The 23,727-nt window shown below is 41.0% G+C and overlaps 1 long non-coding RNA gene across 9 annotated transcripts in view; it reads left to right on the top strand.

Moving 5' to 3' along the window:
* Window positions 1–22,998, top strand: part of LOC308385489 — a 48,929-nt gene extending 25,931 nt beyond the window's left edge. For 2 of the 9 annotated variants that reach the window (XR_013969527.1, XR_013969531.1), the window contains exons 4-5: window positions 17,626–17,777; window positions 20,386–22,271. This is a non-coding gene — a long non-coding RNA (uncharacterized lncRNA). The other 7 variants (XR_013969525.1, XR_013969526.1, XR_013969530.1 and 4 more) reach the window with 7 other exon arrangements.
* The last annotated feature ends 729 nt before the right edge of the window (window positions 22,999–23,727 follow it).

Raw genomic sequence — 23,727 nt, 5'->3', positions numbered from 1 at the left:
AATTACACATATTTCCGCCTCTGTTTCCCCTCCTATTTGTAATATGACTGTGAAACTAATGAGAACAGAATGTCTCTGAAATTATATTTGCTCAACAGGGCTTGCAGAACAAAGAGCTGATATGAGGCTGGATGAGAACATCAAGCTCGGTTATTGGTTGGACTGTGTTTAGTGGAGTAGCAGGTTTTAAATCCATACTGGACTGTTTTCTTTAACGTGGCCGTCATCTTTGGGATAAGATTAAGTTTGAATTAACTGCAGCATCGCGCTGTTGCTGTGTATTAGAAATGAATATAGCTAGTTTGTTTCGCTTTTTATTTTGCAAAGTCTTCCCTCTCGTGTGGCTAAGTCTACAACAATGAGCTCCTCCTGTCTCAGAATATTCAAAAAGAAGCTATCTTTCCTCCGTCACTGAGGGACCAATTCAAACGGCAGCCTTGCAGTCAGGCTCTCCTGTGAAGGAGAATTAATCTGCTCCAAACAACCTTTTATTTTCTCTACACAACTACTTGTCAGCCTCAACTAAAAGCAATTTGTTTTTGGCTCGCTTCTTCAGGCTCATGTAGCAGGACTGAGAGAGCAGTGTGGCATGTTGTTTCAAAAAGGAGAAGAGGGGGGAAAAACAGTGCTTTAATCTGATTAGACCTGGCTAAAATCCCAAACCGGGGCTGAAGTGCAGTGCTTGTGGTTTCTGAACAGCTTACGCTAAGTCTGTACCATGGAAATAATCTACTCTTAAAACCCAGGAAACAAATCAACTATGGTAAGGACATAAGTCGCTGTCATTACGGAGTCATTAGGAACAACATTTCCATACAGCATGCAGGCCAGTAATGCTGGCAGAAGGGGGCAGTGTATGTGTGTGTCTGTGTATGCGTGCACTTCTCTGATCCTGCCTTTTATATGTAAGTGTGACTGTTGATGCTTCATATTTACAGCAGAAGTGTGTGTGTGTGTGTGTGTGTGTGTGTGTGTGTGTGTGTGTGTGTGCGCGCGCGCCTCTATTTATTCATATTTGTGCGAATTTCTCCAGCTTAAAGAAGATTTTGTTTTTGAATTTACTTTCGGTTTGCCTGCGTGCCTATCTCCATCTATCTGTGTGTGTGTGTGTGTGTGTGTGTGTGTGTGTGTGTGTGTGTGTGTGTGTGTGTGTGTGTGTGTGTGTGTGTGTGTATGCGTGTTTCTCTGCGCTGCTGTGGGATTGCAGGACGACTTCTCGGGTTCTGAATAATGAATCAAAGCATGAGAGAGGAGCAAAGTCACACTGCAGCAGCTTGTCTCTCTGCACTGCTTTCACCGTAGCCGAGCTTGATGACTAGACCCTGGAAGAAGCTCCCTGTAATAGGGCCAAGACCCCGCTATCACCTCCGCATCCCCACAGCGGTAGACCACAAAATTCTCTTTGATGTAAAGTTAAATACAAGCTGGACAACCGAGTAAAACCAGATATTTCATGAATATTTAAAATGAAAATATTAGCATTTATTGTAAAGGTACTCTCTGTTGATTAGAGGTGCGCTTAGAGAGACAAGAGGAAGAAGCCATTTAGGAAGATCAATAGAAAACCCTCATAAACAGGCACTTCAACAGATGGCCATCAAAAAGATGTAGAAAAATCAGTTGGTGATCAATATCCTGTAAATTTTGGAAAAAAAACAATGAGCGGATGAAGCCCTGGGAAGCAGCGGAGAGGAAGAAATATGCTTGCCACCTTGGAGGCTTGCAGCAATATCACCAAAAAGGATCTTCTTAATGACACTATTAAACTGTTTTACCACAGCATAACATGTTGTCAGCCACAGCGTTTCATTGTCCCATTAATAGCCTCCCAACACAATTCAGATTTCAATATCAGTTTGCTCTCATTATCTCTCTTCTCTGATACCGTTTCATTTTGTATGGGCTAAATTAAATGTAAAAACCATAATGCAATTTTGCTGGAGGAGAACATGGCGTCTAATTGCATTAGGCTGAACTGTCGGTGGAGTCTGCAGCAGCTAGGCCCCCCATCACTCTCCCACAATTAGCACTGGCTACTCCCCTCAGCAGCAGGTGTTGTTCTGCCCGTGCCAGCATTCCAGCTGATTATCTTAGCCAAGCGCTGCGAACTGCTCTTCATCCATCTACGTTAGGGCACCACCACAGCTCTGTGCAGATACAGATTACAGAGCTTCAATTACATTACCGGACAGCCAGCAGATACAGATGTTGAGCTGTGCACGACAAACGGTCACGCTGGAAACCGGGAGTTGGAGAGAGGACCTACGTCATGCTGTCATGTTGCACACGGAGGAGCTGCAACCTTGTTCTTGAAAGGTTGTGGTGCATCACCAAGAGAAGCCAAGAGGATGTGGAAGAGCATGCTTTGAGTGAACCTTAGAGGCCCAGAGCGGTAGTAGCAGCAATGTATTCACACACATGCACACACAGCCTGAGATTGGCAGCATTCCAGCAGTCTCTGAGAGTTGGGCTAACCAAATTATAAATTTACAAGGACTAAATTACATAGCTAGGGTGCACACATACTGTCACATCAGAGACTCAGCCACAGGCGCACATACTCACACACTCACTCCTTCCCTGGCTGTTTCTCCCTATCTACAGACACACACACACACACACACACACACGCACACACACACCAGGGATACAGAGACAGCCAACATCAAACAACTGAACTTGAACTTTGGACAGGTAGAGAAGCTTCTGTGCATGATATGAATGAAAAAAATCTCATGCCCAAAGAAAGTCCACAGCTTTTTGATGCCAGTTTGCTTCCATCCTCTCATGTCAAGATTCCCATCTGTATCTGAGGTGCGTCATCGTGCAAATCAAACTAAAAACTGAAATTAAGATCTAGATGGAAAGTGTTCTTAATTATCCATTATAGGAGACATGGCTAAGCTTGCTTGCAACTTACAAACTAAGGCCCAAAAAAGTTGGGACGCTGTGCAAAACGCTAATAAAAACTGAATGAAATATTTGAAAATTTTATTCACAGTAAGAACATAGAAAACAGTAGAAAATGTAGACCTTATATTATTATATTACTTGGAATTTGAGGGGAGCAATAAATTAAAAAAAAAATGAAGAAAGATGATTTTACCGCTATGTAGCATTCCTTCTTTTAACTAGAGTTCGTAAACATCTGGGAACTGAGGTGACCAGCACATGAACTTCTGGGAGAGGAATGTTTTCTAATTTTTTGTTTGATATCTGATTCTTGCTGCTGAACAGTCCTTGGTGTTCTTTGTTGTATTTTTCATTTCATGATATGTAAAATGTTTTAACTTGATTATTCTGGACTGGAGACAGGTCAGTTCAGCATCTTCAGCAATCTTCTACTACAAAGCCTGTAGCAGATGCAGTATGCAGTTTAGCATTATTGAGCTCAAATAAGCAAGCCAGTCCCTGAAAAGGGCTTCATCTTGATCATTTGTTACTGCAAAACCTGTATATACAGTACCTTTCAGCACTGACTTTCACTTACAGCAGGGTGCAGCTTCCATGTTTCCTAAAAAGAATTTCAAATTTTTATTCGTCTGACTGCACAACAGTTTTCCCCTTTGCCTCGGTCCATTTTAAATGAGCTTTGGCCCAGAGAAGATGGTGGCATGTGCTGTTTCTTCTTTGCAGGATAGAGCTTTAACCTGCATTTGTGGCTGTCACAGTGAAATGTGTTCACAGTCAGTGATTTCTGGAAGTGCTCCTGACCCTGTGCAGCCATTTCCGTGACATAATCATGCCTGTTTTTAATGCCCGAAGATCAGAGGCGTCAAATATTGATTTTCAGCAACACACAGAGATTTCTGCAGATTCTTTGAATCTTTTGTTGATCTTGTGTACTGTAGTTGATGAGATATTCAGTCTTCCCAATTTTCCATTGAGGAATGTTGTTTTGGAATTTTTCCACAATTTGTACTTTACTTCTAAGAAACTCTGCCTTTCTAAGATACTTTTTAAAAAATATATAAATAATCATGTTAATGATCTATTGTCAGTTAACCCAATTAGTTGCAAAATCTCCCTTTAGCTGCTTGTTTTTAGTACTACTTAATTTTCCCAGCGTTTGCTGCCTGTCCCAATTTTTTTTATACCCGTTTTCTATGTTTTGTCATGAATAAAATACGAGTTTACGAGATTTCCAACATTCTGTTTTATTTACTTCAAACAGTGCCCCTACGTTTTTGGAAGTGAGTTTGCACCATGGCGTTCTTATACACTTCACTTCTAGACATGGCAGGAAAAACTGAAGACTTGAAGAGGTTAAGAACAGTTTTAGCCATAGTAAATATATGGCTGAATATATTTACTATATATTACTAAATATATGTCTGTATATATGTATTTATTTATAATTCAAGTGGCTCTGTGCCACTTTCTTGTAAACAAAGGGGAAAAAAAGTTATGTTTCAATTCAGAGTCATGTAGACATGAGGGGTGACTCCATTTCCCAGTACTGGATGCTTGATGGACATGCCACTTGGCAGTGCCATGATAAATGCTTTATGACTGCTTCTTACTACCACACCGGCACTTGGCTTCACCAGGCTTTTAGTGTGCTGTCTGCTGTCTGTTTTTAAACGGGACCAACATGGTAATTAACTGTTATATTAGAAAAATAGGTCATAAGATATAGGCTGTTTTTTTTTTAAAGTTTTTTTTTTCTTGGTATTTGGCCAAACGTCAATATTCTGGAAGTGCGTAAAGACCAGTTTGACCCCAACATGTCACCATGCAGCTCTGCCAGCTTATATTGCACATCTGGTATAATATAGTTAAAATGAGTGTGCAAATGAGGGATGAAATGGATATCTACTATTATTCACCAAAGCTTAGGTGTGTGCATGTAATTGACACAAACAAACCTCCAAACTCCCAGACCTCATAGAAACCTCCACAGCACCGCCGAGGTCTTTAAAACCAGGGGGAACTTTGAACTTCTGCAGCTAGCCACGTGAATCATACATGACCAGGCCATATCATGCTTTGATTACTGTGAAATACACAGAGAAATTGAGTTTACAGTCCCTCATTCACTTCGGGAGAAAAGCACCAGTGGGAAAAATCAATTATCAGTACTGAATGTAAGATCATTTGATGCGCCTGCACATTTTACGCTGTTTATTTCCTGGTTTTTTGTTGTTGTTGTTTTTTTTGGGAGCGGTGGTCAGAGAATGCAGTGGGTTTGAAGTGGTCATGGCTTCGATAAATGTACCTTACAGAAAAGGCACAGTTATGAAAAGACACGTGATATCTTTGAAGCCACTGTAGCCTCAAACAAGCTAGATATCATCAGCAAGGTGTAGCCATAGAGTGAATGCATCGCACAGACAGAGATGGGTCGTTGACTCAGTGTTTTGCATTTTGTCTTTTCTTTACTCTTTTTTGCTTTTGTGAATGATGAGTTTTGTTCCTAGTTTCTTTTTTCAGTGGTTCCTTTTGTTATTTTTGTCTTTATCTTTATTTCAGATTATCCTGCTTTCCCTGTATTTCCCGTGTCCAGTTGTTAAGTCTCTCTCAGTTAGGTGTTCTCATGTTTTGGTTACTTCCTGTTTTATTTTGCCATTCCCTCCCTCTCGTGTGCTTCATGTTCAGGTTTTTGCCTCATTACTTAGATTCTGTTAACCTGTCTTCTTTCACTATTATCTCATGTGTGTATTAAGCCCCTCAGTTTTCCTCAGTTCCTTGTACAGTTCCTTGTGCTCCTTCATTCCGTGAATTCCGTTTTTGTCTCCGACTTTTCACTTCTGGCTCCACCCTAGCTTTGTTTGTATTTTGTCCCTCTATGCTCCAGCAATAAAGCTACCTCTGAGTTTGTTTGTTTTTCTCTGGAGTCCTGCATAGTGGCCTGCTGAACAGAGACACAACAATACTACATATGTGGCTATGTAGGTCCCTTTCATTACTACTTGGCATTCACCTGTCACACGAAATGTCCTCACATTATACATGACGGAACATTTAATTTAAAAAATGCATTATAGTAGTCACATTTTTGTGTACCATACTCTTAAGTATCCTCATTTCTGCTGAAAAGCTGCCTTTGACTCAATTTTGAAGCTAGCCTCAAGTGGCCTTTTGAGGAACTGCAATATTTGTCACCTCCACTGCTTCCAGAGGCTTTTTTCACCACTTCGTCACTTAACCGTGTTTCCCACTGCAGAATTACACTTAACTTTTGTATAAACTTCTTAGCTGCGCTGCAACCCCCCACAATTACTAATCCACTTTTAGGTCTGCAGAAGAGCTTGTCAGATGGTCAAACACCTTCGGAAACCCTTCCCTCCCACAAATTTCTGACATCAGAACTAAGGGGCCACAGAGGTAAGAAAGTTAGCGAAAGGCTTTGAACTTCTTTCTAAAGCTCTTTTATATTCTTGGCACAGCAATTTCTGTTTGTTTGTGCAAATAAGTACAACACCATGAAGGCTTTCAGGAGACTGTCTGAAAGCATGCATCATTATTTCCATACACACAGTATTACAGCTCTCGCCTCTCAGTGCCCAGCTTTAACCTCACTGCCCAGTGTGGCATTCAGAGCTCAGCATATACTCCTTTGCTTGTCAATGCGGTCAGACACATTATACAAACTAATTCTTTTTAAACACATCTTTGCCTGTCTGCCCACCGATGTATACGTATGTTTGCCCAAGTTGTGGTATTGCACGGGTTCAGTTAAAACTGAAAGTTAAAATTGTTTCCTTAATTTTTTGAGCAGTAATTATGTGATATTTACTGTAAACTATGTCTATTCTCTGTATATTTTTGTGATAATTCAATCTTTTGATCTTTAAACTAATTATTTGTAGCTCCATCCACCCCTTTTTTTTGCATAACCAGTCACTGAGGGCTGAAGTGTACCCCAGTTGTCATGGGGCAAGAGGCAGGGTATACCCTGGATAGCTTACCAGTATATCACGGGAATAAGAGCTGTTATACACTGAGCGCATTGCGGAAAAACCCTCCTGCTAAATACCAGATTTTTCAGAAGGAAACTTGTTGTGTAACGCTGGTCCTGATGTTGCCAAACAAGAAAAGGAAGAAACAAAGATTGTGGATTCATCCAATTCTCAAGAAAAAGCAGTAGCAGGGAGATTTTGACCACATCCAAGGAGGCTGAAGCAGCATCTAGCTGTGCCTGAGGTTAAATTATTACTTTACTATTTCCATATCATTATATTTTCAGAACCGGTTCACATTGTGAGTAATGAGTGCGCTTGTTACCAAATGCAGCAGTCTGATTGGTCAGATCTGTTTTGTTTTTTGTTGTGTTTTTAATGAATTTATTTATTTCTATATGATCATAACAAAACAAGCAGTACAAGAAAAAAAACACACAAAAGCACAAACCCAACTATATTTCAGACAGAAAGCGTGTAGGCCGAAGCAGCGGCTTATGTGCACCTACCACTCATGCATATTACAAAATTGAACCAACCACAAAGTAACAGAGTAACAGAAAACAATATTTCATAGTAACATTAGTTGGCATGGTGGCCCAGCAGTGCCACAGAGCTCAAGTAGTAAAGACAGACTCTGCATAAGTCGTTCATTGAGTTCCTCCACTCACATTGTCTCAGTGCGGCTTACATCCAGCAGAGATGTTACATGAGTTAGAGATAACTCCGCTTATTTAGTCTATTACAGGAGAAAATGTAATAAACAGTGTTTTTTTTAATCTCTGTAAACTTGGCCTCGATCACAAACCCCTGCTTTTATATTTATGGTGTTATGTGGGAATGAAATGTTCTCAGCCTGAATCCTTCTAAGCGTACAGTTCTCTCACAGTGATAATAGGGGATCACTGTCAGTGGCAGGCCACACTTTTCAACAATGGCCCTGCCAGACCGGCTGCCAATTACCACCAAAACAAGAGCAGAAAAGTAAACATGCAAACACTTTACACATCCGTGCATGTGCACACGCACTCGCTCAAATGTTTTGTTTCCAAATGCTTTTCCTTACCTTTGGTTTCGCTAGTTAAACAAATAAATTGATTCAACCAGCAGACTTAAGGTTGAATGCCACAAAGAAAAAATAAATGATGTAAATCCCGAGCTTGTCATTTCTGAATGTGATATCCTGTGATTCGCAGATTATAGTATTACTGTATTTTCATTTTCTCACTTTCTAGAAGTCAAAATATAAACAAAAAAATTACATCTGAATTTAAATGTGTGTCTTGTTTGTTCAACAAAAGTAGTATAAGCGTTTTTAAACGGTTGTCAAAATAATTGCATTTGAAAAGCTGTCTGAGCGTGTTATAAAAAATATAGACAGTGAGCCAGTGTGGTGTTAGTCTTCCTAGGTCGAGCATTTTGGTGCATTTTGACGATAATGTTGTGGTTGGTGGAGCAGCTCAAGCTCACATCCATGGAGACAATGCGCACTCGTCTCTCCCATGGTTAATTGCTGTTCATGTTTCTCCAAGTGAGGCAACCCTTCCCTATATCAGCCCTCAGCCAATTTACATCTTATTATGTCTATCTGTGCTGAGACGCAGTCTCTCAAATAGAGAGAAAATTACTCTCCATTTCTGGGGGAAATAGTGACTCGTCCTAGTCTGCCCAACACTGATGCGTTCTGTCACCATGTCAGGTGCCTCTGAAGATATTACATGAATTCTGGCCAAGCAGTGTGGTCATTGTTCCATATTCTCGCTCCATTATTAAAACCCTAATGCCATTATCAAGAGCACACATAAACTGGTGCTTTTCAAAATAACTGGATGATGTGAATTTGGCTCTTACTTTTAAAAACTGGCATAGGGCACAGCTGTGTTGATGTCATAGTTCATGTTAAATCACTCTTTTTGAGTCGTGCGAGTGTTAAGTGAATAATGCAAAGAATTTATGTGAATTTTAAGCTACAGTTGTTGGTTTTTATTCTTCTTTAATTGTATGATCTTAACTCTGAGATATGTTTCCTGTCTTCTTCTTTTATAATTTACTCATGCTTTACTGTCTGAAACACTGTGAACTGTATTACAGTACAAAAGTCACAGACAGGTTAACCTTCTATGGTCATTTTGTTGTACTTTCTGAAACAAGCTATTTTAGCTTGTTTCCCTTTAAGGCTGTGGAGGCTATTTGAATACAGTGAATTCATGATCGTGTTCAGGAAAGCAGTTTGAGATGATTTGAGGTTTGTGACTCAAAAAATGGTGTGTTATCCAGCTGGAAGCAGCCATCGGAGTATGAGTACACTGTGATCATAAAGGGATGGACATCACGTACTAAAAATACTCTAGTAGGCTTTGACATTTAAACAATGCTCAGGTAATACTAAGAGGCTCAAAGTGTGCCAAGAGAATATCCCAAACAGCATCACACCACCAGCAGCCTGAATCACGGATATAAGGCAGGATGGATCCGTGCTTTCAAGCCAAATTCTGACCCAAACATTTGAATGTTTCAGCAGAAATAAAGACTCATCAGACCAGACCGGTGCTGTCTTTTGCTGTTGTAGCCCAACTACAGCTGCTTCCTAGTTCAGTATATTGTGCATTCAGTGATCCTCTACTGCGTGCCTCGGTTGTAACGAAGGGGTTATTTGATGTTGCTTTCCTAGCAGATTAAAGCAGTCTGGCCATTCTCCTCTGACCTTTGACACCAGCAATGATTTATTATTAAGTATTTTCACTGAGAGAATTGTCACTGGATATTTTCTGTTTGTCAAATCATTTATAATAAACTATAGAGATGCTGTCTGGGAAAATCCCAGTAGATCAGCAGTTTCTGAAATAATCAGACCAGGCACTATCCCACATTCAAAGCACCTTCCTTCTCCTTTCTGATGCTCAGTTTGAACTTCAGCACATCAATTTGACCATGGACTGAGCAGCTGTTACGTGATTGGCCTATTAAAATACAGGGAGTGCAGAATTATTAGGCAAGTTGTATTTTTGAGGAATAATTTTATTATTGAACAACAACCATGTTCTCAATGAACCCAAAAAACTCATTAATATCAAAGCTGAATGTTTTTGGAAGTAGTTTTTAGTTTGTTTTTAGTTTTAGCTATTTTAGGGGGATATCTGTGTGTGCAGGTGACTATTACTGTGCATAATTATTAGGCAACTTAACAAAAAACAAATATATACCCATTTCAATTATTTATTTTTACCAGTGAAACCAATATAACATCTCCACATTCACAAATATACATTTCTGACATTCAAAAACAAAACAAAAACAAATCAGCGACCAATATAGCCACCTTTCTTTGCAAGGACACTCAAAAGCCTGCCATCCATGGATTCTGTCAGTGTTTTGATCTGTTCACCATCAACATTGCGTGCAGCAGCAACCACAGCCTCCCAGACACTGTTCAGAGAGGTGTACTGTTTTCCCTCCTTGTAAATCTCACATTTGATGATGGACCACAGGTTCTCAATGGGGTTCAGATCAGGTGAACAAGGAGGCCATGTCATTAGTTTTTCTTCTTTTATACCCTTTCTTGCCAGCCACGCTGTGGAGTACTTGGACGCGTGTGATGGAGCATTGTCCTGCATGAAAATCATGTTTTTCTTGAAGGATGCAGACTTCTTCCTGTACCACTGCTTGAAGAAGGTGTCTTCCAGAAACTGGCAGTAGGACTGGGAGTTGAGCTTGACTCCATCCTCAACCCGAAAAGGCCCCACAAGCTCATCTTTGATGATACCAGCCCAAACCAGTACTCCACCTCCACCTTGCTGGCGTCTGAGTCGGACTGGAGCTCTCTGCCCTTTACCAATCCAGCCACGGGCCCATCCATCTGGCCCATCAAGACTCACTCTCATTTCATCAGTCCATAAAACCTTAGAAAAACCAGTCTTGAGATATTTCTTGGCCCAGTCTTGACGTTTCAGCTTGTGTGTCTTGTTCAGTGGTGGTCGTCTTTCAGCCTTTCTTACCTTGGCCATGTCTCTGAGTATTGCACACCTTGTGCTTTTGGGCACTCCAGTGATGTTGCAGCTCTGAAATATGGCCAAACTGGTGGCAAGTGGCATCTTGGCAGCTGCACGCTTGACTTTTCTCAGTTCATGGGCAGTTATTTTGCGCCTTGGTTTTTCCACACGCTTCTTGCGACCCTGTTGACTGTCTTGAATGAAACGCTTGATTGTTCGATGATCACGCTTCAGAAGCTTTGCAATTTTGAGACTGCTGCATCCCTCTGCAAGATATCTCACTATTTTTGACTTTTCTGAGCCTGTCAAGTCCTTCTTTTGACCCATTTTGCCAAAGGAAAGGAAGTTGCCTAATAATTATGCACACCTGATATAGGGTGTTGATGTCATTAGACCACACCCCTTCTCATTACAGAGATGCACATCACCTAATATGCTTAATTGGTAGTAGGCTTTCGAGCCTATACAGCTTGGAGTAAGACAACATGCATGAAGAAGATGATGTGGACAAAATACTCATTTGCCTAATAATTCTGCACTCCCTGTATTGTTCAAACTAGCAGTTGAACAGGTGTATCTGAAGAATCAGGCAGTGAGTGTATAACAGTATGACAACAAACCATTGCCAAATGGTGGCAATATCTACAATAACAATATGTACATCTTTGATAAATACTAAAAAAAACAACCTCCAGATAGACACCATAAAAAGCAGTAAAAGTGTTGAGTTTCTTTCAGTTTTTTTGTAAGAGCATGATCAATTCATGAAAACACAACTTCCAGGATAAGTATAAGGATGGAAAAATCCAGCAGACAAATGTACAGATGAATAATTTCAACTGTTATCTCTTATTCATCTTAAATGATTTGTGTGGGTCTCAATGCTCCATCCTTTAAAAAAAAATCACTTGTGTCCGCTCTTTGTTTTACATTCATATGTTCATACTTTAACCCAAACTAGTTGTAATTCCGATTTCTGTGGGAATATTATTTGCGTGAAAAATGTTGTAGCTTTATTGACTTTATAAGCACACATTAGCTTGCATGTATTCACTCTGCCTCTCTCTCATCTACATGTTCACACGCACAAGGGTGGCGAGATGGGATCCTCTGATTCAGCAAATCAAAGGCCTATCCTCCTGTCCATATTATCGATGCTGCTGGAGGGCCGTGGAGGATGCCGGGGCACAAGGCAGGGTGGGGGTGGGAAGAGCTGGCGGATCTGTAGGGGGGGCAGGGCAGGCAGGCAGGGCTGGAGCTGCAGATTATTCTGGAAATTGCCAGCTGCAGTGTCTGCAATCAGGATCAAACCGGTTCCGGGTGGGGGAGGAGAAAGTCACTGTCGATTTTTGTCAAGCCAGCCTGTGCCTGTGTGTCTCCCGGCTGAGTGGGATGACATTCGTGAGGACGATGGTGGAAATGTCCCACCACCTCATCCTCTCCTTAATAATTCATCCGCCTTCCCAGGCTCCCCGGCTGTGGCCGTGCTGCCTGCCTTTTAATGGAGCTGGTGATTACCAACACTGACATCTTAAGATTCAAATAATGCACAGACACCAAGCCGGAGCAAAATCAATAGCACATAGATCACATCCAGCAAGCATCTTGCCTACTACAGACTATACAAAGCTTGTACATGCAATAACACATCCAGCATTCCTTACTCTGCATGCTGCCTCCCCCTCACTGTTCCCAATACTGTTCCTGATACTATAGGGCCTTCATTTCCTATTTCCCTCCCTCTTCCTCATCTTCTCCTCCTCCCTGCATTGCCTATCCTCCCTCTTTCATATTCCTCTCCTTGTTTCTTCCTCTTCTCCTGCTCTGCCTCTTCCGCTCTCTGAGGATTGCAGGGCTCCTGAGGCGAGCAGCAGCAGAGCCTTGGGACAGACCCTGATTAAAACTGCCTGTTAATGACAAAGTCCCCAAATGCTGCAGCTCTCGCTCTAATCCTAATCTCTGTGTATCCGCAGGAGCATATATTTCTTCCCTCGCTTTAGCCCTCTGACACCAAACAGAAGCACAGAAGCAGGCAGCCATTTTGGAACAGCTGTATGGAGCTTCGTGTAATGGAGGAGGTGTTCACAGGAAGCCAGCGGGAACAAAAACCGTTGCACCAAATCTGCATCCAGTTGATTGTGATGATGTTAGGTTCTCCTCATCCCTCCAGATCTGTGCATCCAAAATCATTGCTACATATGGGATAACTACAGGTGCATGCCAGTGCAAGGCGCCTGAAGCCAGCCTAGTCTCGTCACTGAAAGCTCAATTTTAAGAGGCTTTAGTACTTAAACACAAGCTGTTCTGTCATTATTCGACTTTAAATAATCGACTGGGTAACCTTGAGTGCACAGGAGAAGCAACCCATTCACCTGAAAACAGGCTGATGTGCTAATAATACACAGGGAAGGTGAGCAGTTTATTTTAGCATGGGGAGGGAGGTTGGGGTCCGCGTGTCTCCAGTGATGCAGGGTTGATTTCTTTCGGCAGGCCCGCTAATGCCCCGAGGCAAGCGGGTGAAGGGCCGTAGAGGAGAGGGGAAGAGAAAGAATCTGGCCTGGAGAGACTTTGCTACACGAGTGCACTGGAGCCATTAAAATCTAACAAGAGATGAGTGTAACGGTATATATTTAGCAGCGGTGAAAGCCTGCTACACCTCTGTGCCGCTCTGCACTGGTTGTTCATATCTTTTGGTCACTGCAGGAGCTCAAATCAAAGCAGAAAAACTGTGAAGGATGAGAAAGAATGAAGGAGCAAACTGAGGTGTTTATCATTTGCTGTTGTTGCTGCTGGTGTGTAAAAGAAGCACGCCCTATCTGAGCAGCAACCACATTCGGTGCGATAAGAAACAATGGAGTCTTAAAATGAACAGGGGGGCTGGTTCAGTGCTTAGAATTATGGAAAGGATTTTGGGTGTGGGAAAAGGAAGAGAGCGTATAATGAATTTTCAGCAAATCGCAGAAAAGCATATGAAGAAATCTCTATGAAGACTTCTGTCTGTATCCCTCTGTCTTTTTCACTCTTTAATTTTTTCTCCCCCGTCTCTCTTTTTTAAAATCTATATCTCGTGGTCTTCTACTTTTGTGGATTTCACGATTTTATATGTATATATATCTTATATTCTCATCTGTCCACTGTGCCAATCTTTGATTCTGCAAACTGAAACATTATCATTGCAGTGCAGCATTATTTATTTGAGCCTCTTTATTCAGTTTTTTTTCTTCTCAGTATGTGTAAAATGTCACATCGTGAGACTGCTTTCATTCCTACTTGCATCGCTGGCCTTAATTGAGCGACTTTCCAGAACAACTAGAGAAATTGCACATTTCGTTTTGTCTCTGAGCTGATATTATGAGACCTAAAAAATATTTGGATTGTAATAAGTTAGGAGCATTTTTCTAAAGGAGTAATTTGATATTTTGGGAAATATAAATATTCAGTTTTTGGAGATGGAAGACTGATACAGCTGCTTCTGTATAAAAGTCTGTATAAAAGATATATAATGAATGATTTATGCATTTACTTTTAGTTTTTTAGCAAGTGTTAGCCATTTTTTGATGAGCCATCAGCTAGTACTAGCTATCTTGGTTAGCAAGATGACTACCACCAAATACCTGCTAATTAGTGGTCAGTCATAAAAAAAATACGAAGTCTTACCACATAAGACTTCTTACATGACTTGTCAGTACCATTAATCCCACAGAAAGCTTTGTTATTTGTCAGATAATTAAATTTATAAAGCTCAAAAAGGTAGCAGCAAAGCAGTCAAGGCATCCAGTTCGGTGGCTCAAATTAGCCCAGGTAGCGTCCAGCGCTTAACTAGTTGTACGCTTGTCATTTAGAGTAGCCAGACCAGTGAAAATGCATTATTTTATGATTTAATATAATTTAAATAGTGAGATATTTTTAAAAAACACTTACTATAGTTAACAGAACCTTTTGTAAGCAGTAAAATCTGACACTTTACTGACTTTTAGAGCCAGTCTCCAGTGACTGCCGGAGAAACTGCAGTATGCACGCACATTAGCACTTTGAATCTTCTGTACAGGCTTCGGTTTTTTAGCCCTGAGGAGGTCCCCTTGCTAACTAACCATCAGTTGTGGTGACAGATCGAGTCAGCCTAGAGCTGCACAAATATAACTCTAACTTTTGGTATTAAAATTATTTCATGTATTTCAAAATACATGGGCCAAGTAAACTAAAATTGTCTTGTCGTCAGATTTACTTTGTTTTTCCTCTCTTTCAACACAACAAATATTTTTTTCTATTACTGACCTTTTATTGGCATTTAGTTGGAAAAGAAATCACCCCAGTCATACTTTCCAGCAGAATAGAGACGTCCGTTATACACGCAGGCATTTTCGTTCTGTCCACTGATGAATAGGAGATGGTTCTTGTAATTACAGGGTGCTTTGCGGAGTCTGATTGCAGCGCAACAAGGGGCAGAGAGAGCAAAGTTCAAGCTTCCTGATATTTCCCAGAGAAATAAATATAATCAAGAGGTGTTCTCGGGCTCCCGTGGATCACAAAGTTGAGTAACCTTTGTGTGGACACCTTGGCACCGGAGAACCAAGCAAATGATTTAGTGAGCTGCAAAGGTTCTGAGATGTTAGAAAGGTGGGGAAAATTATAGAGAAATTATAGAGCTTCTTTAATCTATCCATCAGCAGCCGCCATGTGAAAAAGGGCTTGAAGAATTTTGCAGATTGCTTTGGAGCTAAAAAGTGTGGATTTTTTCTTTCTCTGGCTTCCCTCTGAAACAGCTAGGTGGAGTTCCTATGCCCTGAGCACAACCTCTCGATAAAAAGAGACTTTTTACTCCAAACGCTACAATATTCTTTCAGCTTAAACAAATTCAGTGGCTGTTCTTGCAAATTTCGCCTTCTTATCACTGAAATGACTCATTCGTGAGCACCGTGCCATAGAGATCAAAGAGTTTGCTGCATAGTGAAATCTCCATTTTGTAGCAATGCACAAGTAGATCTCACATCACCCTCTTAACATCAATGGTAGAAACATCAAATATTGAACTTAATAATTTGATGTTTAAATTGCATGAACTCCCAGACAAAGACAAAAGACAAGTCCTCATGCTACTCTTCACATATGTAATTCGAATCGATGGTTGCAATCCTCTAACTCTCACACCGCAATCAAGGCTGAGGGTCTTGAAATATTTTCAGCTCAAACCTGTCCTTTTGAATATGAATACTACACAAGGTAGCATGCATTATGATAATAGCCTTCAATTACCCAAGATATCTGCATATCTATCTCCTCTACTTCTTGTAATGCAGTGAAGAGGAGCATTACACTTCTGAGGACACTATACGTGAGAGCCGCGTGAACGTTGGATCATCACTTCTCTCCCGCCTCTCGTAGTTGCGCGCTTAGCATCAGCATTCACTCCTCATTTCAATCGATATCAATTAATTATCACGGGCACTCCGAAATGATAAATGCTTTTTATCTATCACTTCACAAATCAGTGCCTTCTCTGTTACCGTGCTAATATTTCCTCCATCGTCTAGTCGCAGTGGACAATTTAAATTGAAGATGTATGATGAAGGAGAATCAATATTAGTGGTGGTCAGAGTAAAGGTGAGTGTGATGTCTGTGACAAAGATTTTTTTAAAAAGGTTATACCATCAACAACTCAAATTTTATTACAGTCGATCACAAACAAAGTGACCAGCATTGATTGCAACACGCCGAGCCCTTCGCGTCTTCTGTGCAGCCATAAATCACAGCTACTGTAGATCTTGGACTTTGTTGAGGACAGGATGTTAATTCAGAGGTTAATCTGTACACACTGACCGTGTTTTCATGGTTGTAGCTCATGTCTCATATTGAGCACGCACTGTCCTCTGTGACCGTGTGGCCGAGAACCCAGTGACCTGCTCTGGATGGTGTCTGACCCCTGAGGGCAGGGTGTACAGGGTGAATATGACAGGCAACGCCTCTCCTTGATGCTGTACCGTCGACCTTTGACATTTGTTTGAAAGCTCAGCTTTTGGAGTAGAAACATAAATCTTTAAAGGAGATGCTAACAGTCACTCTAACATCCAGTGTAAGCTTGGCTTTACTTTGAAGGGAAACGTTATTTGAATGCAGACACAACTGGCTTGATGACAAACTGGAAGAAAGAAAATGTCACCCACTTTAGTAGCAGTGTAAAAAAAATAACATTCAGATTCTTTGTCATTAATTATAAGCAACATGTAATTAAGTGTCAAAAACTGAAGGTGCTTAATGATTAATCATGATTTTTGATTATTATCTATATATCTATTATGAATATGCAGCTGTCTGGTTGTTATCCAGTAGGTAAGTAAGGTTTGAGCAGGTTTACATGTAAGCAAACACTAGTGTTGTGTGACTTTAGAAATTTTGGTATCGATCCAGTACCGAGTAACTAGAGGCCCAGCACCGCCGATACTAATACAAATACTTTTGTCCTATAAAGGCAGCTTATGTAGGGGTGTGCGGTGTGTCGTGATTCATGAGATGAACCGTCATCAATTTCCAAATTCTTAACACATTTTAATGATGATCGGTTCAGCTATCAAAACGATACCAGTACTGTACCAGCACTTGTATCATGCCGTTGATATTTGGATCACTATTTGGATTTTAAAAAAATTTTTAAATCCTGCATTTATGCAATGTTGAAACTAAAGCATTCATTATTTTCTGGTGTTTTATTGTATTTTCCATTGCTCATAATTTTACAGGAAGCCTTGAATCAGATGTCCTGTAGCCCCACCAGAAGCCCTGACAATTTATCCTGAGAGACGAAGTCTGTAGACGAGCCGTTTGGTTCCCACTTTGCTGCCGCTTAAGCTCCACTTTATTCCAATTCTCATTATTCACCATGTTTTATTAGGTAGGTGGTGGTAATTTTACCTCCTTTATATAGACTTTAGGTTTAGTCCCATGGTTGCCAAACCAGAAACTGAGCCCCTCCAAATGGCCACGAGATAAATCTGAGGGGTCATGAGATGATTAATGGTGTTGGTAACAAGAAACAATAGTTAGCTGCAACATGTAGCTACTTGTTTGTGTGTAAGGATTTGGGGACACGCGCTGTTTCTCCAAAATGTTTAATCTTTTTGTGTTTTCAAAAGAAAAATTGGCAAATGAAAGTGAGATATGTTTACCGCTCTGGACCTCTAACCTTTAAATGAAAAGAAAAATATGCTGCTAAGTAGCTAGCAAGCGGTCTGTGATGCAGAAAAATGTGATACAATAAAAGATGCAATTTTGCTCTCCATAATCATATTATGTATGCAAAATAACTTAAAACCACGTTAAGTAAAGCACAGAATTGAGTTATGTTGCAGTGCTATACACTACAGTGTACATCAGTTTATTTCTATGCATTTAGATACAGCAAATGGAGCAAAAATAATTAAAGTTGTAATTAACTTTGCAATGTCAATAACGACAACACAAAAACAAGTTGGAAAAAGCGCCTTCACAGTGAGTCTAAACTCACTGACACTGATATATTCTGGTGAGATGTGTTTTGTTCTAAAATTACCGGCCCTACTGTAGAAATCATCAGGGATGGAGAGAGCTCCGTTCCTGTATTCCAATAAATAAATGTCATTACGCCTGAAGGGGTCAAAAGTTTTTATTGTGCTTTTAATGCCAAGAAACCTGCAATGTTGTTTCTGCATTTCCTCCACAGAGCACATTTAGGTCTCCGTGCATATTTACCTAATTTGGATGGAATAGATTGCTCACAATGGTCTAATTACCATAATTATACATGTTACTATGGAAACCCACAAGTCCAGGTCCGATTCACTGTGTTTTACCTCCCAGACAGTTTTAATTGTTGTGATGTGAGATAAGAAATGGCCGCTGGCATTTTCAGAACTACTCCACCATTGGCTTTTAGCAGCTGCCTTAATTTCACTTTGTGTCAGCCGCAGCTGTGTTCAGTGTACTCTGCAACACCCACACACCTGTCGGGGAACGCTCTCTCATTATTCCAGCAGAAGAGGAATATGTAAACTTTGCTTGATACGGTGTAATTTTGTGATATAACCTTTATTTCAAATCCACTTAATTCAGTTAATAAGTCACTAATCTAATAAAAATATAGTATGTTTACAGTTTTTCCAAATTAAATAAATGAAGTGAAGCTGACTTTTACGCTGTGCTTTATAAATTGTATATAATTTGATGGAAAATCTTAGTCCCCTTTATAAGTTGTGTTGCCAGTGTTGTCTATAATAAAGTCAGCAAACCTTTACCTGTATATCTTCTGAAATAACTGAAATAATTAAACTATAATAGAATGAACTCTGTTTCCAATTACAGCCGTTTTTATTGAAAAAGGGAAAAGTCATTTAGGCAGTCTAATTGAAAATATATCTCACATTCCGCATTAAAATTCCTCACGTTCCTCAACTTCCTGCAGAAGTTGTCATGCCCTCTGTGGCTCCCGGGCCTTTGCAGGACTTTCTGTGGAGTGTCCTCTGATTGTTTTTGCCCCGCAGAGGACGCAACTCAGATCTAAGACAACGGATCCCAATCAGTCATGGTAGCTGGCGTTTGGGCCGCGACACATCCCTCACTATTTCAGAGGTATCGATCGTTTAATTACACAATATGGGTCAGATTTCCCATGATAGATGACACTGTAAAGGAAAAAAAGACAAATTCGGTAACCGTAAAGGCAGAAAAGCAAAAGAAATTGCAAAAAGAAAGACAACTGAAGAAAGTTGGGGCGTTATTGTACAGTATATATAAAAAATAGTATTAAATATAATGCTGCATTAAATCAGTATTAATAATTTTAATTGTCCAGGGGATTTTAATGGTAACAAATGATTGTGGCACGATTATACACAGGACAAAAATGAAATGACTGGTGACAACCTTAACTGAAGTTCTTGATTAAAGTGTACTTCTGAGGTACTTCTGCTTTAGCTATAGCTTCTCCTCTTTCATACAGTTTCATTAATGAATAATATACCGATAAAGTACGAAATTATCAGGCAGCTGCATCTATTTGTATTGTGTATTTGTATTTTTTTAATAACTTAAATTTGGATAACCAGTTCTTGAAGTTCACTTGTACACTTGCCCACAAATACAGCATGCAGCAACAGCCGTGCTGTAATTCTTAAAGTAATAGTTTCCTCAAATGAACATTGATGTAACTGAGTGTAACTGAGTGTAATATTGCAACTTGTGGAAAGCTTGCTGTGTAAACTCCTCCCTGGCTTTTTTACTGTGTATGTGTGTGTCTGTGTTTATGGTGGAATCACTGTAGTCTTATCAGAGCAAATCCCTCGTTGGTGGGACGGCTCGTGAAAAGCTTTCAGGCGACATAAACTTGCGGCTACTCGTCACAGTGCGCTACCTGTGAAGTAAAAGTGACGGCGTATGGAGGGAAGGGTGAAATCTTAGCCCTGCTATTTATGTGCTCTGTCTCTCTGTCTCCCTCAGCTGTGCTATTTTCTGCTCTCCCTCTGCAGCACGGCCCTCGCTCAGGCTCTCAGCTCTAATTCTGCAGCACTCGCCGACGTCCTTCATTTGACCTTGCCGCACCACGGTGCCCTCTGACGCCACGCTGTTATAGCTTCAGCTCGACAATGCGTCATTACAGGCACACACAAACACAAACACACACTGCCATCCTGCTAATCAATAGTGCATTGGGCTCCAGGTCAACAGAGGGAATTAACTGAGCATGCCCGATCACATGGTAAGAAACATTGTCTCTGCATTATAATGACTGCATGCATGCAAAGTGGCGTGCGTCCCTGTTCCCTGTGTGTATGTACTTTCAGTAATGAGTGCAGTGCAAATGCTAAAAGCGATATTATAGAGGTTACACTTGTATCATCTCATCCTCCGCCTGCACCTCGCAGTGCCTTGCTGTTGAACAGGAGGAGGTAACACACGTGTGTATGTTTCAGCCTATCTTGACTCCAGGAACAGAAGCCTTTTTCTGTGCAGCAGCATTGCATTATCGTTCTCTCAAGTCTTTCTGATTAACTGCGATGTATCGAGAACGTGCCTCTGTGATCCAATTATAACACACATAATCATCAAGTGATTTGTTGCCAGTGTAAATTTTGTACTTTGCGCTGCAGTAATGTGTTTTTAGGCTCGTTTAACTACAGAAAGCCACCGTACTTCACGTGCAGCATGTTATGTGGAGCATTCAAAATGCCTGTTTTTAATATAGGAGAACATTAGTACATTTCAACAGTATTCATTCTGGACCTGCATCTGTATAAAAGGCTGACCAGTGAGATAGAAAAGAGTGCATGGCATTCTGCTCTATCTCTACCGCTCCATTCCACTCATCTGTCCCCAGGGCCAGAGTCAGAGCGGCGGGATCAAAAGTAAAATCAGAGCGGAGAGCTGTATCCAATCATGTCAGTCGGAGAGGTCTCTCCTTCTACTGTAGTCTGGCAACGTCCAGGGCTGAGGGCACTGATCTCTATCAACGAGGATAAATTCAGTCAAGCCGCTAAAATGTGTGGCGGCGGACCTCAAGTGATTTAAATCATTAAAATGAGGCCAGCTGCATCATGCAGTCAATGCACGCGGTGGGGGCATCCAGCAGCCTGCTACAGAGAAAAGAGTGCCATCATCTGGCCCCCGCTGATACATCCATCCTGCTGCAGATCGCATGTGTGTGCAGAGATGCAGCAGCTGATCTGTGCAACCTGCAGTGAAGGTATTTGTGTGTGCGCGGTCATGAAATAATAGGTGTTTGGTCCGGTATGATATTGCTGTCAAACTCCTGAAACCCTTAGGCCCATCCTAAAATTACGATTTGAGTCAAAGTATCCAGCGTCCACACACATTCAGAGCATACCTCCATCGTCAAAGTGTTTCTTTCACGTGAGGCCCATTCCGTGTGATCTGTGTTATGGCACAATTATCAGGGCCGATCGAGCGAGGATTCTCTGTTTTCAGGAGAAAATGTGCAAAAGCCTGACAGCATCTTAAGAAGAAGCCAGCAGCTTTTAAGTACAGACAGACAACAATCACACATCAACTGTTCCATTTCGCAAATAACAGAGCAGCCTCCTGCAACCATTATATGGGCCTGAGAGGGAGAGTGTGTGTGTGTGTCTTGTATAATTGTAGGGTTACAGATGTATGTTTGTATTCAGTCTGCTTATTGTAAAACGGTTGTGAGGTGTTGATTCACCTGTAAGTCTGTGATTGAAAAAGAAAATCGCTGCAAGCCTCTCAGACTCACACTCGGGACAAAATTGCTTGTTAGGGTGAAATTAAAAGAGTTTTATTAGTGCTCAACTCAGCTTTCGAGGTTATCTTTGACAAGGGTCTATGTTCTACAACTCATTCAAGCTTCATTTATTTATTTATTTATTTGCCTTTATTGATAGGAAGGTGCAGAGACCGGGAAGACAGTGGAGCCCCTTCAGCCCCTGCAGAAGCCCTCAGCATACAAGTCGCCTGCTCAACCATGTGAGCTATAGCAACGCCCTGGATTCAAACTTTATCAGGTGTAAAACAATTTAAGCAGTCTCCTTGTTATGCGTACTTGCATCTTGTCTTTGTCATTCGCTCTCGCACACGCCGCCAAAAGATAAACATAAGCACGGCGCTGCGTGTCCAATTCAGAAAAGCCTTTGAAAAATAGACTCCGTGAAATCTCTGCTCAACTTGATGCTCCTGCAAACCACGAGAACGAAACAAACAGGTGGCGTTATCGGCGACATACCCGACAGCTAAAGCACACACGGGACCATCTAAGTCAATCAGCAATCACGTCTGTCCTGACCATAAACACACCTATTATACACGCCAGGCGGTGTCAGTGTAAACAATGCAGAACAATACACTCTGCATTTCGAGCTGCACCGACTCCTCTGATTGGCTGAATCGATCGTCGGAGGCATTTGATGTTATAGGAGGAGAGGAGAGGCATATTGATTGGAGGATAATCAGAGTCAAGCTGGCTTGGTCCTCTTCAATAATTCAAAGGAAGGATCTGGGTGAGATTCCCTTAGATCGGAGGTGTGATGTACATTTCATAGCCTGAGAGTTTGGTAGCAGCACAGGAACGGGGAGATGTGTGTGTGTGTAAGACTGAGTGTAAGTGAAATGGGGGGGGGGGGGGGGGGGGGGTATGCGGGGAAGGGGGATGGCAGTCACGTCACGTGTGCCCAAACATGAGATACCTTTTGAACCAGTTGTAAGCAACAGCAATGTTGTTGTAATTGTGTTCTACAAAAATTAAAACTACTATTAATATTTTGCACGTGATGTGCATGTGTGTCATTTGTGCGCTTGAGTTCATGATTAAATTCATGCATTTCCTTTTTTGGAGGCTTTTCTCACAATGTTCTTGAGGCAGAATGTATAGCAAACTGTGTTTACCTCACCCAGAGGACCTTACACTGCAATCCAACCATTGATTTTCCTCTAACACCTTCAGCTCTGTATGTGTGACTAAGCCAGTTTTACCAGCCATGACATTTCTGTGAAAAATAGAACAAGCATAAACATTTTATCATATTTTTCTTCTTTCCTGTCTTCACTGAACGCAATAAAATCTGGATCAACATACTGCTGTCGGAACCTTAATCAGATTATCGTTAAACTTGCATCAGTTCACCTCAGATCAGCAGCATGTCAAATCAAATAAACTTCATCTGAATGCCTGTGTGTGGAATTTTAGACTTTAGTTAATATAGTGCTTTAACATTTAAATTTAGAAAAAAAAAACAGATTACCTGCTTTAAAAATGTTGTTTTTAGACCTGCTAAACTGGGGGGGAAATGGTTTCTAAATAATTTAAATACCTTCAAATCACACAAGCTCAAAAATGC

This window comes from Rhamphochromis sp. 'chilingali', assembly GCF_963969265.1.
Source record: "Rhamphochromis sp. 'chilingali' genome assembly, chromosome: 18".
In the NCBI taxonomy this organism is placed as follows: Eukaryota; Metazoa; Chordata; class Actinopteri; order Cichliformes; family Cichlidae; genus Rhamphochromis; species Rhamphochromis sp. 'chilingali'.
This window is presented reverse-complemented; position numbering and strand designations above follow the sequence as displayed.